Consider the following 12,906-nt stretch of genomic DNA (forward strand, 5'->3'; position numbering starts at 1 on the left):
TAGGAGTCTAGGTACAGTGCTGGTAATCCTTACTACTGTTGGAGGAAATGCCACCTAAAGGCACGGTGAACTGGGCTCTCCAGCCTTGGTTGGCATCCAGTCTAGGAGTGGAGCCTCAAAAGGTGGGACAGATTGAAGATCTTCTTTATACCAACAGCTCCTGCAGTCAAGCTGGCTCCAAAATGTACAGGCTTCTGCCTTTACTTTGGGATCAACCAGCTAGGACTTTGATATATGGGCTACTCAGGCATCTACATATCTACTGCCCAGGCCATCACAGGCAAAACTGAATGGAGTGGACACTCTATCTTTGCTACTTGCGTGGGCAAAACATGGAAGGTGGCAGTTATGGGTAATAAGCCCAACTGCACTGGTGTACAGTAGAGTACCATGGGTCACCTTTGTTAGTGGGAGGAACCAATTGTGTTACACTGGGCAGCCCAGTAAGTCGCTGACCCACCATGATGTCCCTGCCTCATTTAGTGCATGGGGCTAGAGCAAAAATTGAAAAACAGACAGCAAATGAAGTAACAGGCAACAAGAAAATAAACCTCAAAACCTTCCGGCTGGGAAGCTGGAATGTCAGGACGTGAATGACAATTTAAGATGATGGACAATGTCTGGAAGTCCACATTGATCAATCTAGAGCTGCAAAAACTTAACATCGACATTGAACCCTTGCAGGAGGCAAGATTGGCCAACTCAGGTTCTGTTTGTGAGGCTATCCATACCTTTTTCTGGGAAGGCAGGAGTGCAAAAGATACTTGCCTACGCTGGGTCAGATTTGCAGTTTACAACAGGTTGGTCAAAACCATTGACACCCCCACTGAACATCAGATCACATCATCACAGTCCACTACAGTCAACTGACGGTTTTAACATCATTAGCACCTATGCACCAACTTTACAGGCAGGTTCAGATGATAAAGATGGCTTCTACAATGCTCCACATTAAGCCATTGAGCTACCTACCATGAAATGAGCAGCTTCTCCTAGAGGATTTTAATGCTCAAGAAGGCGCAAGAGCGCAAATCTTGGCCAACCTGCCTAGGACATCAGACATCGGAAAAATGAATAAAAATGGCCAACGTCTTCTCAAACTCTGCACCTTAACCTGTGTATCACTAACACCTACTTTGTTGGCAAAGAGCATTAAAAGGTATCACGGAGACAGCCACAATCTGGCCACCAGAATCAATTAGACTTCTTGATTACCAGGAAGAAAGGCCTGCCCAGTGGACTATACACACACAATTATCACAGTGCAGATTGTGACACAGGCCACTGTTTTATTGTCTGCAAAGTGGAAGTGATACCAAAGCAGCTGCACAGAGCCAAGCATAAAAGTCAGCCAACAATTACCCAGCACAAAAGTCCAAAGCAAGTGTCTCAACATTCAAAGGACCTTTGAGCTAGCTATGTCTACAAAAGGAAAAACTACAAATGCTGAAGGGACTTGAAGTGAACTAAGAGAAGTCATCCAGGAAAGAGCCACAGAAGTATTTGGAAAAAAGAAATTGTCAAATAAAGACTGGTTTGAGGCACACTCCGAAGAGATGCTACCACTTGTGGAAGCCAAGAACACAGCCTACCTGAAACACAACTCTAATCCAAAAGGAAGTTCCAAGACTAAGCTGAAGCATGCCAGGGCAATGGTACAGAAAACAGCCAGATGCTGCACAAACCAGTACTGGACTGACCTATATCAAAAGATACAGTTTGCCTTAAATGCAGGAAACCTGCAAGTTATGTATGATGGCCTGAAGAAAGCTCTTGGCTCAACTGTCATGAAAGTTGCCCCCCTCAAGTCTCAAGATGGCAAAGTAACAATCACTGACAAGAACAAGCAGATGTCACACTGGGTTGAATGTTACTCAGGGGTTTACTCCCATGAACCACACAGTTCAGAAGAGGCACTGGATCAACTCCCAAGTCTATGTGTACTGGCATAACTAGACAAAGAACCTACAGCCGAAGACCTGAGCAAGGCCATAGACTCTAGGAAGCAGAAAAACACCAGGGGAGGATGGCATCCCAGCTGAGATTCTCAAGCGCAGGAAATCTAGCTACTACATCTTCATCAACTCCTAGTGTGATGCTGGAAGGAAGGTCAAGAACCCCAGGACACACATGATGCGAACATCATCACTCTCTACAAGAACAAGGGTGACTGCAACAACTATAGGAGCATCTGTCTCCTCAGCATCATAGGCAAGGCTTTTGCCAGTCATCTTGAAATGCTTGCAACAGACTGCTAACCACGTCTACTTGGAATCACTGTGTGGATTCAGAGCAGAGAGATAAACAGTGTACATGATATTCTCCTTAAGCCAACTGGAAGAAAAATGCAGAGAGCAAAATAAGCCACTGTATGTAACATTTGTTGACCTGACAAGAGCTTTGGATAGTAACAGCAGAGCTTTGTTCAAAGTCCTGGTAAAGACTGGGTGCCCCTCAGCATTACTCAACATGATACGCTCCTTCCATGAAAACATGCAGGCCACAGTACAGTTTAATGGATCAAACTTTGACAGGTTTGAGATGAAGAGTGGAATGAAGCAGGGTTGGGTTCTGGTGCCCACACTCTTTGGGATCTTCTTTTCTATGCTGCTGCACTATGCTTTTGGTGACTTGGTGGAAAGTGTTTACCTTCACACAAGATCAGATGGCAAACTCTATAATCTATCACATCAAAAGGCTAAGTCAAAAGTGAGGCGCATACTTATTAGGGAGCTCCTTTTTGCTGATGATGTTGCACTCAAAGCTGACTACAAAAACTTATGAATTGCTTCTCTTGCATTATGTTTGCCCTGAACAGTGGCATCAAGAAGACTGTGGTCCTAGGGCAAGGTGTTTGCCAGTCACCATCTATCAGCCTTGGCAACACACCTCTCAAGGCAGTAAACAAATTCTGCTACCTAAGATCCACAGTGAGCAACAACCTATCACTAGATGAAGAGCTAAATGTGCACAGTGGAAAGGCAGTTACCACTTTCAGTAGACTCTCCAAATGAGTCTGGAACAATACAAAACTCATAATCAAAACTAAGCTGCTTGTGTACAAAGCCTGCTTCCTCATCCTCAGTGTCCTGACATGGTCAACATATGTGTGGTGGATTTACCAATAACAGTCCAGCACATCTGGGCTTGCAGAATCTGCATTGTTATTGGTGGAACACGCCCACCAATCAGGTAACTGCTGAGAGGGGCTTGCCTTGCGCCTACCTGGGGTGAGGCGGAAGGCCCCGGATTTGGTTGAAGCCTGCACTTTGCTTCAACCCGATTGGTCCGTTTGCAATCTGGGGGCACAGCGTTTGAAAGGTATAAAAGAAGCAGTGTGCCCAGCATGCGGCAGTTGCATCGGGGGACGGAGGAGAGAGCGGGGCATAAGAAGAGCTCAGAAGAGCTGCTCAGCAAGCAGATCCAGTGCCCAGAAGAGCCCCAAAGACTCTCCACGCCAGTCCAATGTGCACACGACAGAGTCCAGAGCCCACAGTGGGCAGCGGCCCAAGGGGAGCCATTGGCCCCAGAGGCCTCACAAGTGAGGAGCAGTGGGACCAAGGGGATGCCCACTCTCCCCCCCACCCCCAGGATCCCCTCAGAGCCTTGAATTACCACCTAGGAAAAGGATCTTTTCCATAGGGGAGGGAACACCCTAGCCAGGCCCTCCCAGGTGAGCTATTTTGGGTGGCATCTCTGCCAGGGCCCCAAAATTCCCACCCCTCCTTACTGGTTGCTGGAGCACAGCCAATGCCACAGCATCAGCCTGTGACCATGGGGCTTAAAGAGTTAAGTTTGGTCTAAGGCTGATGCATCTTCTATTTTGTGAGAGAGCACCTTACATTTTGCAATATTGTGCCTTATATTTTGTGTACTTCTGTGTTTGTGAATTGGTAGTTTAATAGACTCTTGCCTAGGGGATCCACTGGGATCTCTTGCTATTACTTACCTGTGTTTACATGTCACTTACCTGAAACCCTGATGGTGGTAACCCATTATAGAAAATAAGGTTTATAGTAATATATCTGAATATATACTTATATACACATATATATGTGCATATGTTTACATTTATGTTTCTATTTTACCCACTTATGTAAATAATAATAAAGTTGTGTGTAGTTAAGTTCCAGGTTGTCCTGGCCTCATTCCTTTGGGACAGAGGGCACCTGTGAGTAGTCTGCAGTTTCATCCACAGCTAACAATCCCTTTCAGGTGGAGAAGGGAGTATATACCTGTGTACACCCAGGCTACATATGCATATCAAGAAAAGAAGCTGAACAGCTTCCTCCTGCGCTGTTTAGAGCACATACTTGACATCACGGGGCAAGACAGATTCATCAATGCAGAAGTCATTGCCAAAGCCAACCTGCCAACCATCACTGTGCTACTCAAACAACGGCACCTATGTTGGCTTGGCCATCTTTGCAAATTGCAAATTGTATTGGAAAACTGCAGGTGGGGAGAGAAGAGTAGGGCACCCAAAGCTGCACTTCAAAGATGTCTACAAGCAGAATACGATGACTTTTGGAATTGACCGAGACCTTTGGGAGGCATTAGTGTGAGACAGGACAAAGTGGTGTTCCTTTCTTAATCATGGAGTCCAACATCATGATAAAAAACGATCGCTCAAGTTACAACAAAAAAACGTGACCAAAGGAACCAGCCTGTCAGTACAGTAGCCCCTAATGCCATATACACCTGTGACCACTGTGGCAGGATCTGCAAGTCAAACATTGGTCTTTAAAGCCACAAGAGAAAATGTGCCACCAGTCAATAGAATAGCCGCAATATCTACCACCACTCACTGATGAATGGATGCTATAGTATACATTCATGCATGCATGCATATATATGCATATATACATATATATACACACATACTTACGTGATATATGTATATATTAATAACCACTATTGAATAATAACCATCCCAGGTTACTAGTTAATTACTTAATGACTGAACCATCCAAAGCCAGGGCAAACAATCTGATGTTTAACAGCTCAGTGGTAAAACAGTATCAAGCTTCCAATATATAATACATTGTATACTGTATATAATATACAGTAAAATAACATATATCATGCATATAATATATGCTAATATATGATATAATATGGTATGTAAGGGTAACATTGTAGCTGTGATGGTCCAGAAATTAATGTTGGTGGGTTATCAAGTACTGAGATCACATTCCCAGAACTATAGCTGAATTATTTCATCAGAGGAGCTATATTTTAAACCGTCTTACAAATCCTTACCATACACAAGGTATGGTCCATTGAAACAAAGATTTCAAGATTTCAAAATTCCTTCCAAACTTTTACCATACATAAGGGGCTGTCCATCCAAACAGTGCCTGTCTTAAGCCAGCAGGAAAGATTGCCACAGCCCTGTAAAGGGCCACTAGGTTTGAGCAGCCCACAGGGCAAGCTAATACTTCCCCTTACTGGCTGCATGTTGTGCTCCAGAATCTTTTATTTAACATGCTGGAGACTTTGCAACCAGTCCTTCTGGTTGCAAAGATAACCTCCCAAATGTAAATCAGCCAAAAAACAGGGACAGCGCTTTCTGACTAACTCTGTAGACAGCCTGGAACCACACCTCTTGAGGATGTTAACTGTCCTATCCATTTTAAGGGGAGCAATAATTTTGAAGCCTAAAGATGGTCATTCATTATTGTTACCTGTTTAGCTGCAACCAAAAAGAAGGTTGTTAATTTCATGGATTTCTGCACCATCAACTCTGAAGGTTGATCTATGCACTGTTTTGATATAACAGGTGTAGATAAATTGGTTCAAACATCTAGCTGAGAGATGTGTATCATTTTAGAAGTGTTTATATTGGTTTAGGTTGTGCAGATTATTGTCTGACTGTTTTCTTACGCTTCCCTGTTTGTCTGAACCCACCCATTGTCTCTGGGTTTATATGTAGGGTTGGACAGGCAAGGTTCTTTGAGTACATGTGATATCTTTTATTAGGTCAACTGTGTCATTGGAAAAAGTTCTTGGCAAGCTTTCAGGCACAGTTACCCTGCTTCAGGCACAGGGAGTCTCTGCTGTTCTGAGACTCCAAGATATGAGAGAAGCTAAAAGTGTGGCAGGGTGTCAGTGAGAATGTAAATAGATAGAAATTAGAAAGATAAAAGGTAAATCAGAGAGGTAAAGCAGGGTTGCCAGCTCTTTGGAGTTGTGTGTAGGGTTGCCAACTCTTTAGAGTAGGGACCACCTTGTTGTTCAGTGTTTGTACAACGCCTGATACTTAGTAGAAGGCAAGGAAGAGCTGAACCCTACAGATCAGCCGAAGTAGATATATAGTACAAACTGTCATGGACCAAAGCTCACTTCATCAAATGTTATGAAAATACATGCACAAAGCTCTGCATAAAGAGACAGAAATTTGAATATAAAATCAGAAGAGGGGAGTGGGGAAGGGTTAAGTGCTGGGAAAAGCAAACATGCAAGCAATAAGCTGATGGGAACAAAGGAGTCACAAAAGCCAATCTAGGTAACAGGATAAGAATCCATAGTCCCTGTTTAAACTGTACTTAATGCAATCCAGTCTGTGGATGATTTCTTGTCCTGCAATTTTCCATTCATATTGGTTTTTAAAGGTTTGCTATCTAAGAACAGCCACTCTTAGGTCAGCAATGGAGCGTGCAGGGAGGTTCAAGTTCTCTGTCACAGGCCGCTGCGTCTTTCTGCAGCTGATGTCAGATCACCGTTCATTCATTCTTTCATGTAGGGATCACCCCGTCTGTCAAAGGCAGAGAGCAGTGGGGAACTGTGAGCAGGTAAGGGCATATATAACATTGGTAGAATTGCAAGTGAATGAACCTGAGATGTTATAATTTATAATCTGTGAAATTAGGTCCAGTGATAAAGTAGTCTGTATTGATTTGGGGCACAGAAGACATCTGGGGCTATTGCGAGGACTGGTCCGTGAGACTGGGAGTTAGGTAGTCTGTTGCTTGAGAGACTACATTCAAGGTTGGGGGGAGTATTTGTCAGAGAGTGGTGCTCTAAATCAGTGGTCTCCAAAGTGGGGTGCGCAAGACGATCTATTGGGGTGCGGGAAGAAAATATTAGAACTTCTATTTATATAGATAGGGGTGAGTGATCAAAAAAGTTTGGAGACCAGTGCTGTAGATACTATTGCAAATACAAACACATGCAATAAAATGAATCATCATAATCATTAGTAAACCAGTGCAAAAACCGTGTGTGGTCCAGTTCCGGGTGGCATCTGGATTCAGCATTGTATGTGAATGGAGTTTGGATTGTGCAAGATGCTTAGGAGATAACTAGAATTTCTACTCCTCCCATCACCTATATTCTGAATAGTCCTGAGTGGGTACATCTCAAGGCACACAGATCATCTGTTTCTCCCAGCTTGCAGGTGACAGATCCTCCCGTGTTTCAAGACAGAGGTTGTCTGAATGTGGGAAGGATCTCACAAAGACCCTGCTGTTCAGCAGCTCCAACTCCTGATTCACTTGATCCAAATGCTCTCTACTCAGATTCAAAAGGAGTGACTGAGTTGCCAGTGGTTATAAATGCTCAGATTCATAGATTCATACATGTTAAGGCTGCAAGGGACCTCAATAGATCATCAAGTCCGACCCCCTGCCTAGGCAGGAAAGAGTGCTGGGTTCAAATGACCCCAGCCAGATGCTTATCTAACCTCCTCTAGAAGACCCCCAGGGTAGAGGACAGCACCACCTCCCCTGGGAGTTCATTAATCGAAGGACATCATCCTTAAGCTAAAAATAAATTGCAAGGGTGGTTTAATAAAAGCAAGTATAAGAATACATGTCACTACATGAGGTAGTTTTATTTCTCTGTTTCCTTGGGAGACGGGGGTGCAATTTCTTTTGCATTGAGAGCCATCCTATGTCATCAGTTCTTAGGCATAACTCCTCATAGAAATCTGTTGGGAATTATTTTAACACAATCTAGACCCTTTATTTGCCTCTTCCCCCAGTAAACCTCCATATTGCAAATGACCTCCATGTAAAAGAGAACAAATCTTCCTGTTTTGTTGTCAAGTAAAATATTGTTCTTTATCAGATCAGCTTGCTCTTTCTTTTTTTCCTCCCATTGGTAAATAACCAGTGGGATAGGGAAAGTCCCCCCCACACCGCTCTTTCCAGTGAAATCTCATATATTCTAGTGTGAGGTTTGGATGGGGACATTTTTACAATATTTAAAATACTGGCTCAAACCACCTGCAGAAGATAATTATCCTTTATGCAGACACTTGATCCAGTCATTATCTGCAAACATTGTAGAACAGATGTCCTCCATTTGAATTATGTTTTCTTGTTACCCTTTGTAAAAAGTATTTTTGGCAGGGTGCTTAAGGATGAAATCTATCTGATTTTACTGTGGGGTGCATTGTACCAGGAGTAGGGTGTTCAGTCATCTGACACACATTTTAATCCATAGATGGCTCTTAATACAAAGGGTTTGTGATGCACAATTTGTTATTTTTTTCCTGCTAGTAACAAGGAAAATACATAGCAAATGACAAAGAAAAATAACCAATGCAACACAGGCGCATGAACATTAACATCTATGGGCATTTATACACATGGTCTGGGAATGGGGGGGGGTGCTTTAATTAGAGTGGCTCTAATTAAAGTGCCCAGAGCGTTTTGTGCATCAGCATCCTCATGCTTAAAAATGGCAGCGGGGGCACTTTAACTAAAACTCATTCAATGAGCTTTAGTTAAAGAGCCCCCACCACCATTTTTAAGTGCAGGGATGTTGATACACAAGGTGCCAGAGTCTGCTGGAGCACAGTAATTATGACACTCCAGCAAACTCAATTAATCAAGTCTTCCCTGATGTGCCAGAATTATAACACATCAGAGCAGCCTCGCTGCTCGTGTATACTGTATATGTGCCCTATGGCATTAATTGCTTCTAGCATATCTTACAATATCCTGAAACCTTAGTGTTGAACTCACTGAAAAACACTAGCATATTTTTTATACGGTATAGGTTTTATGGGAGCTAAAATGATTATTACAACTGAAAGAGCCAAGGATCGTTTGGGTGATTATCTTTTATTGGACCAGCTGCATGGCTGGGATAGACATAAACAAGATGCAATCTAGTAGCTCAGTCTATCCTAACCATGAAGTTTGTCCAATAAAAGATATAATGCACAATAATCTTTACCATCTGCATATTTTGTGGACCACCATGGCTACTACACCCTTCAAACACTACCAGTTACAACTGTAGTTCTTTTCATGCCACCACTACACATTGGGAACCCTTGCCCTAGTGAGGCCAGTTATGTCACATTTTCCTGTCCGGTGAGAAGCCTGGAAGAGGATGGGTGACTGACACCAATAACTTATCTCTTCTACTTCTTGAAAGCCCATTCCTTCATAAAAGCTGAGAATGTTGATCTCTTTGTTTGACAATAGGTGACCATGCAGGGTTTGTGACTCTTTTCACCAGGCTCTGTATACACACGTCATGAAAAGATGACCTTTGCCATCAAAGGGCTTAGACAATCAATTCTTGACAAAGACTGAGTAAGATACATGAAGACAGGGAGCTCAAGTAAATGGGGAGATGGTTATGACTAATGTAATGAGATATTTACATGGACTCACACCTGAACCGTTCTCCTGTGTATTATGTTTCTCTCTGTTAGGACCTGGTCTTCAGAGGGAGGACTGCACAAAAAGGCAAAGCTCTTTGACTCTTGATATCTTCTGCAGAGATCCAGTCATCATCGTTGTCTTACTGTCCACTTTCCCCAGCACGGCTGGCACAGAGGGTTTGTAAGACAAGCATTTCTCTTTCCTTCTCTTTCCCTAGGCACCTGATGCCTAGATGAAGAGTCATTTTGCCAGCAGCAGTTCTGAGCACAGGGGCATTTTGAGGTTGACTAGTAGAGGAAGGGGTGAGTGAGGCCTGGCAGAGGGAAGGATGAGAGCAGCCCTGTGGCAGTTGTTCAAAGTCCCTAAAGAAGGGGCAAAAGTTAACGGATCTCTAAAAGCAGCCCCAGTTTGAGGAAGGGGCCACACTGACCTCATAGCCCCTGAAGAGTGGAGTCGTATTTCTGAATCTGGCTCAGTGTATTCAGAGTTGCCTTGGAATCAAACAGCACGTCTGAGGAACATTGAAAATGGTTTCCTTCCTTTTTCCCCTTTTGTGGCTTTTCTCATGTGCAAAAATCATACAAAACAGGATGTTGATAAAAGAACAGATGCTTCTGATACAGACCTGATCTTGGTATCGGCTTTTAAAAGCACTTTTCTGTGTTTAGTGTACAATAAAAGGGTGTTGTAAAGGATAAATTGTCATAAGGAAGTAATCAAGGCTATATGAGGCTGTGCAAGCTCTCTCCCCTAATTCAATGCCTTGAATATTATTAGTGTTACTTTTTGCACCCATGGTGAGTGCAATTAGTAAGTGGGCACACATCGATTTTACATGGGTGGCTGCTAAGGAGTGGAGTCAAACTTTGCCCCTCTTATTGGTTTATTACATCAGGGATGATGGATCTATCCCTCCCCCACAACCTCACAAGCAGCTGAACCAGTGCACCCAATATCTTTTATCGTAACTAATGGCAGTAAAATGAGCAAGCCAATTTATCCAGAAGCTGAGGTATTATAAACAAAGAAAAGACTTAAGTAGGCTCATATTTCCTCTTGTCTGTCACAGTGGCTAGGATGGTACTTGGCAGGGCATGGGTTTCAGTAAGGGTCAGGGTATAGTTAACCACAGAATGAGATGTACCCTTTCTGGCTAGAGGAAGATCCATTTCCATGGAGTGCTCTCTCCTATTCTAAGCTAATGGCAGAAGGGCATTAACAGGTAGGAGAATCTGAAAAAAAATATGCCTGGCTGAGACTTTTCCATGGCTCCTAATAGTTCTGGCAGGGGATGGAGCAGCAATAGCACTACGTGATAGGAGAGGACGGGTGTCTCAGCAATGAGTCATCCACCTCTTCTCCATGGAGCTCCTAATCTGCAGCCACATGGCTGCAGTGTCAAAAGTTCAGTGTGGTTCCCATAAGACCTGACTACATAAAGCAGGAGTTAGCTACCTTATTTCAGCCTGCCACTTCTTAAAGGCAACTGAGTCTGAAGACAGGCCACTATTTGCAACCCAGCCAGTGCCCCTGCTGTTGCCACCGTTACAAGCTACCTGCTGTCATCCCAGCCCTCCTTGTTTTGTACTGAGGGCAGCTCTCTCTCCTGCAAGGTCTACTGTTGCCATCCTGTACCCTTTGGCACCACTGACTGCTGCAAACATTGAACTCAGTGGCAAGAAAAGTGGCTGCTGCCATAAGGGGGCAGATGTGGGAGGGCCAAGGCAGCAGCAGGTGGCACTGTCAAAAAACTGGAAGCAAAGGGTGACATGCTGATGGAGAGAGCTTGGGGAACACCTTTTCTAGGTTGGCCAAGGTGACCCCATCTCCTTCCCTTATTTACACTGCTGCACTACAGGCCAAATACAATCACTTGGAGGACTGCATATGGCCTGCAGACTGTAGGTTGCCAACTCCTGGCTTAGGGGATGGGCAGAGTGGGAAACTGGTCTAGAGCTCTGGTTGGTCAGAAAGCTAGGAGGATATCTTAGCAATGACTTCTTTCTGTGTACTTTCCTCTCAGTAGAAACAATTCCTCCCCAGGGGGAGAGCACAGCCCTGCCCTGAAGGGGACAGAAAGAGGTTGTTATTTTAGATTTTATATTGCCACCTCTCACTACTGTGTTGCAGCATCTCCTGCTCAACTCTGGGCCAGTCTGCTGGCACAGTTATAACAGTAGAGGGGTATCACATAGCTAGGGCCTAAGGATTTTGCTGCCAGAGAAGGCAGGCCCAAATACTGGCTAGGTGATCAGGGAGACAAGACTTTGCCCAGCTGGAGGAGCAGCTTAGACCCACCCAATAGAGAAGTCCAGAGCAATGGAAGGGATATGTACAGTGGGACTTGTTATTCCAAGCTTGCAATATGCACAACCAGTGGCAGATTCTGTGAAAGGCAATAGATACCTGCTGTAAGGACAGAGTCTTGAAGAGGACTGGATTATTGATGGGGCAAGTTAGTAATACCCTGTATATTTAAGCCGGGGATTCTGTACCTTGTAATATATCTCTAGGGATGTATGTATGGTCTATGGTAGGGGCCCTTGAATGATCTGAGGTTTTTTCCTGCCCAGTGCTAGTACTGTACCTGAGTGCAACATGAATGCCTGAGACTAATTCCTGCCTACACAAAAAACAAGAAGTGGCACAAAGAGGTTGGGTGTGGAAGGTAAGATTCCTTACTGTCAGGCACGGGTCATGGAGCTGGAAGACTACACAACAAGCCAAGATGACCACCACACCATGGGAAGAAAATGTGCTTCCTAACTCGGTCTGTCCCCCTTCCCGAGAAAGAAGGGAAGAAGAAAGCCCACCTCAGCCCATTCCCTCTCATCTGTGGTGCAGGTGATAATATAGAGAGGTAACATTTGGTAGGACAGCAGCCAAAAGGAAGTAGTTCACAGGCTAGTAGATTGTGCACGGCATACTTATTTTTGACTTTCTGAAGGTTAATTTTATCCCAAGGTAAGCTGGCCTCAACTGCTAGAAGGCTATCATCACATAGTTTCATAGTTGGTAGGGTTGAAAGGGACCTGAGCAGATCATCAAGTCTGACCCCCTGCCATGGCAGGAAAAAGTACTGGGGTCAAACAACTCCAGCAAGGTATTCATCTTAAAGACCCCCAGGGTAGGAGCCAGCACCACTTCACTTGGATGTTGGTTCCAGATCCTAGCTGCCCTGACAGTGAAGTAGCGCCTCCTGATGTCTAGTCTGAATCTACCCTCTGCCAGCTTGTGACCATTATTTCTAGTCACTCCTGGTAATGCTTGGGGGAACAGGGAC

At 44.2% G+C, this 12,906-nt stretch overlaps 1 long non-coding RNA gene across 1 annotated transcript in view; it reads left to right on the forward strand.

The window, feature by feature from the left end:
• Positions 1–6,066: 6,066 nt before the first annotated feature.
• The window catches only part of LOC109320969, a 17,957-nt gene continuing 11,117 nt past the window's right edge, over positions 6,067–12,906 (forward strand). The window contains exons 1-2 of the long non-coding RNA XR_002103905.1: positions 6,067–6,172; positions 10,943–10,952. This is a non-coding gene — a long non-coding RNA (uncharacterized LOC109320969). The remainder of the gene's footprint in view (positions 6,173–10,942; positions 10,953–12,906) is intronic.

The sequence above is a fragment of the Crocodylus porosus genome, unplaced genomic scaffold (genome assembly GCF_001723895.1).
Source record: "Crocodylus porosus isolate Cpor-Errol unplaced genomic scaffold, CroPor_comp1, whole genome shotgun sequence".
In the NCBI taxonomy this organism is placed as follows: Eukaryota; Metazoa; Chordata; order Crocodylia; family Crocodylidae; genus Crocodylus; species Crocodylus porosus.